We start from the raw sequence: 5,194 nt of genomic DNA on the forward strand, positions 1-5,194 counted from the left end.
GAAAGGCGCCTTCTGGGGAGTTTTGACTAAATATAATCAGAACATGCACCAGAGAAATCAGACCATATGCACAACTGGAGATTCCAGAGTCAGTGCTATTTGATTGCACACTTACTCCATTTATCCAGGATAAAATAGAAGTTTGGTGATGCTTGTACTGTCTTAGTAAGCACAATTCTTATTAAGACACAAATGTCAGGGAAAACTTCTACTTAATTCATCTGAGTTCTCTCAAACCAAATTGAAAGAAAGTTCTCTGAATATTGGGATTGCAGGAATCAAACATTCAGACTGTTTCAAGTTCCAAACTTTCTTTTCACTATTCCCCCACAGCCAATAAAATGTCCCTCAAACTATTATATTTTTATATCTAAAAACTCTTACTGCACAACTTTACACATTCAAAGCAACTGAAAGCTCTAACTGCAAGTGCTGATTTTTTTCTAATTTTCCAAAGGATTTATTCTTTTTTATGAGTACATGTCTGAAATATTTAATGTTTACATTCCTTTTGTGGAGCTGGTACATGTACATAATACATCCTGATTCCTTTAATCCCCTTTCACTTCCCTTCCTCCCCCACCTCCATCAATTGATCCCCCTCCCATTTTAAAAGGATCTATCTCCCTACATCCTATTATCTATCTTTTATTTTGTTCTTTATTTATAATTTAGGTTTTTCATGTAAGAGAAGCCATGCGCTACTTAAACTTGTATGTCTGATTTATTTCACTTAACATTATGGTCTCAAGGTGCATCCGTTTTCCTAGAATGACTCACATTTATCTTTCTTATGGTAGAGTAGTACTATATTGTGTTAATACCACATTTTCTTTATCCATTCATCTGTTGATGGACACATAGGCTACTTACAAAATTCAGCTATTATGAGTTGTGCTGCTATAAACATGAGTATACCTGTATCACTGTAATATGATGTCTTTAATTCTTTTAGGAAGATACCTAGAGGGGTAATTGCTGGGTCAAATGGAATATCCAGTTTTGGCTGTTTGAGGATTCTCCATACTGAGTTTTATAGTCGTTCAATGGGTTTACATTTCCACAAGCAGTGTAGAAGGATTCCTCTTGCCCCACAGCCTTACCAGCTGCTTTATTTGATTTCTTCATGGTAGCCATTCTTTCTGGGATAAGATGGAATCTCAGTGTTGTTTTAATTTGCAATTCTGTCAGGGCCAGCAGTGTTGACTATTTCCTCATGTATTTATTGGCCTTTTGTACTTCTGTGAGGTGTATTCATTTCACTTGCCCATTTTTGATTGGGTCTTTAAATTGGGGGGGCATATAATTTTTTGAGCTCTTAATGTATTTTAAATATGAGTCCTCTGAGGAATAGCTAGCAAAAAGTTTTTTCTCATTCTGCAGGGTGTCTCTTCACTCTGCTGGTTGTTTCTTTCACTGTACAGAAGCTTTTTAATTTAATATGATCCCATTTGCTGATCTCAGTAATATTTCCTGTGAAACTAAGGTTCTGCTCAGAAAGTCTTTGCCTACACCTATGACTTTAAGAGTTTTACCTATTTTATCTTCCAGCAGGTTAAGTGTCTCTGTTTTAAAATTTAGTTTTTTGATCCACTGACTTTAGTTTAGTACACAGTGAGAGATATGGGTCTATATTTAATCTTCTACATGTGGATAGCCAATTTTCCCAACACCATTTATTAAAGAGGCTGTCTTTCCTCCACTGTATGTTTCTGGCCCTGTTGCCAAAGATCAAATAGTTGATTGTGCTTTTTTTTTATGAAGAAAATAATATCACCATATTCCACATCAACTTGTCTCCTCAGTTTGTAAAGTCCCTTCAAAACAGATTATGATTCAGATGCTTGTTTTGTTTTGTTTTGTTTTTGGTACTGGGGATTGAACTCAGGTCCTTGCGCTTGCAAGGCAGGCCTCTGAACCAATGAGCTAAATCCCCAGCCCAAAACAGATTTTGAAATCAAAGATAAGGCCTACAATATTTAGAGTCACTAAAAATTAAAACAAATTATACAAATGGAAAAAATTATTCACTTCTTTGCTGAAAAATACTACTCTTAAATGACATAAAATCTATTCTTGGATTTTTTTTCAGGGCCGAGGATGTAGATCAGCAACACAGCATGTGCCTAGAAAGCGTGAGGCCCTGGCTTCAATTCCCAGGATCAAGAAAAAAATTTTTTTCAAAAGATATTAAAGCAAAACATGACTATGGTTTGAATGTTTCCCCTTTACCCTTCTTTGGCTTCTACCTTCTACAGTAAGTAAGAAGGATACATTATGCACCAGTGTGTTGATCTTTTCCTCCCAGCCTCCAGAAATGTGAGAGAATAAATATCTTTTCTTTATAAAATCATCAGTGTCTTCACTAGCAGGATGAGGGGAAAACAAAATGTGATCCTGCTAGTGGGGTCTAAATGTATGAGTGCAGAAAGTTGGAGGTAATCGGGGGGGGGACATGATTACTGGCATTCTAGACTCATCTCTGTTATCTGAACCCAATCTGATTGTAGCTTAAGCAGAATACAGAAAGAGTAAATTTAAAAGGGTTTTTGCAAACATATATGGCTCACTTGTCCTCCATGTTTGAGAGGTTAACAAGAGTGGTAAAAAGCTGGTAAACTAATGCAATGAAGCGTCCCCGTCCAGCCCTTCATGTCCCAGGGAGTCCTGGAGCTGTGACTGAAATGAGGAGGTGCTGAGGTGGGCCCAGTCCCTGAGGGGGTGACACCAGGACCTCTGTGCTCTCAGTGGTCAATGTGACTGGGACATTAGTAGAAGTGGGTAGCTAACAAGAGTCAAGCCCACTTCCCATGGAGCCTGACCCCCTGGGACTACATATGTCTGGGGACACAGGCACCAGCCTAGGGCGGTGCAGGGAAGGGTTGCAGATCTCAGTCTCTTGATGCTCTATAAGCCCAGGACTTCTCCTAAAAGTTTTAATATTATATCCCCAAACATTCACAGTCTTCAAAGAAGGAATTACTAACTATAACTCAGGTACAGAAGTACTGATGAGGAAACTCAACATTTTCTACATAGATGTGAAGAATTCCCATCAGTCATATTGCATGCATAAAGTCATCATAGCTGGATATGGTGGTACACCCCTGTAATCCCAGCACTATGGGAGACTGAGGCCGAAGGATCAGAATTTCAAGTCCAGCCTGAGAAACTTAGCCACTGAGCCAGACTCTGTCTCAAAAAAGGACTGGGGATATAGCCCAGGGCAAAGTCCTGGGTTTGGTGTCCAATGACACCAAAAAAAATCCATTGTATGGCAAGCAATATAGACAGTCTTCTTCAAAGAATGAGCCCAAGTTTATAAACATAAGAGTCCAGTGCCAGCAAAACAGCAGGAAGCTAAAGGGTGGAGAAGAAACCAGTCCTTTCTGTGCCCTAATACAGCTCATAACTTGAGTGGGTCATCTCAATTTTCTGGGCCTCAGCTTTCTCATTTTTTTAAATGAGGCAGGAAAATTAGATAATCACTAGGACTCTTCTGAGCACTTTCCATTTATAAATCACATGGGAGTTTGAAGATTTATCCACTATCTACTGCTGTTTTAGAATTCAGCACTATAGCCGGTGGCATTGCAAATGACGGGGAAAATAGGTTCCATACCCAGATGTGGTCCTGAGTTGACCAAGAGGCCTTTCAGTGAAAGAGGTAGACCTTTCTTCTTGCTGGGGACAGAATAGAGAGACCATCTGGCTGCAGAATAAAGGATGGAGTTCTCTCTACTCCTTGTACTTCTTTCTCCTCTAGTCAATAACTGCCTGAGGTAGTTATTCACAGAGAAAGAAACTGCTAGAAGCCAAAGCTATTTTAATTAAATCTATTAGCAAGTCTGATTGAAAAAAAATAAATTCTACAATGTGCCTGAACTACAGATCATCTGCAAAGTGGCCTGAGTGGTGTAGCTACATAGGTTTCATTACCTATTAAAATGTGTGTCTTTAAACTCTTGGCAAGAGCCTTCACTTGAACAGGTTTTTTCTTTTTCTTGGCCCAGTTATAGAAAAATGTGTCATGGAAAAACACGTTAGCCACTTGTCTTTTGTAGTACAGACACTGTTCTTCTAATGCTCTGTCATAAAACTTAACTGCCATCTTTATGAGGAAGCAATTGTTCAAAAAATGTTTCCACATCTTAGCTGAAGAGTCAAACTACATTTGGGATCACTTTATTCTTAAAAGGTCCTTTTCTGCTTTGGATCTTAGATTCTCTGCCCTCTTCGATATATGTGTTTATATAATCAACATAGAAATGATTATTTAAAGTTTGGCTTTTTTTTTCCAAATGTGTTGTCTCTTATGTTCAAACGAAATGCAGGGAAGTATTTCAATACCACTGTAATTTTTGAATTTGGATTCTGAATGGAAAAATCTTACCCTCCAAAATTTTTTTTTTGCTTTTGCTTTTTTGAATAGCCAAGAAACTATATGTGTTCTTTTAAGTTTAGAGTCATCTCTGAAATTACAATGTAATAGCTTTAAAATGGTCCAAAGTAACTCTAATGGGAATGAATTATAATGGAAACTATATGAAAGGCACTGAGCATTGTTTGGAGTACAGCTTTACTTCTATCTTGGTTTATCCTTTGCCAAGGGTTCCATTAGGGTACCACTCAATCAGTCACCCAGCTGGATCACAAGATACATTCATCCCTGTGCAAACCAGTCGAAGAAGAGTAAAGAGATCTAGGCAGGAGCTGTGTCCCTTTAGAAAAGAAAAGCTTTCTATTAGTTTCAAGTCCCACTTAGGATTGAAATACCATACGGACAGTTTCACCATTCTTTTCACAGAAAGAATTTCATGCCTCTTTCCTTGCCTTCTCTTAAATGTTTCATTCAACTTTAAGACTAAGCACCTCTTCTCGTTTTTCAATTTGTATTTGTATTAGTCCATGTTTGCAGTACATAATGCTCACATTCCTCATGGGAAGTTGATACCTGTACATAACACATCCTAATTCTGTTTTTCTAAACATGTCATAATTTTTTTTCATCTCCTTCTTCCCCACCCCTACCATCACTTGGTCCCCTTCCCCTTTACAAACTATCTCCCTATTTCTTATTATCTTTTTTGTTTTGCTCTTTATTTATATTTTGGGTTTTGTAATGAAGTGAGGTGCTATTTAATTCTGGAAACTACTTAATCTGCTGTAGCTTTTTTTTTTTTTTTTTTTTTTT

The sequence above is a fragment of the Fukomys damarensis genome, unplaced genomic scaffold (assembly GCF_012274545.1).
Source record: "Fukomys damarensis isolate Sample0158 unplaced genomic scaffold, DMR_v1.0_HiC HiC_scaffold_17, whole genome shotgun sequence".
Lineage (NCBI taxonomy): Eukaryota > Metazoa > Chordata > Mammalia > Rodentia > Bathyergidae > Fukomys > Fukomys damarensis.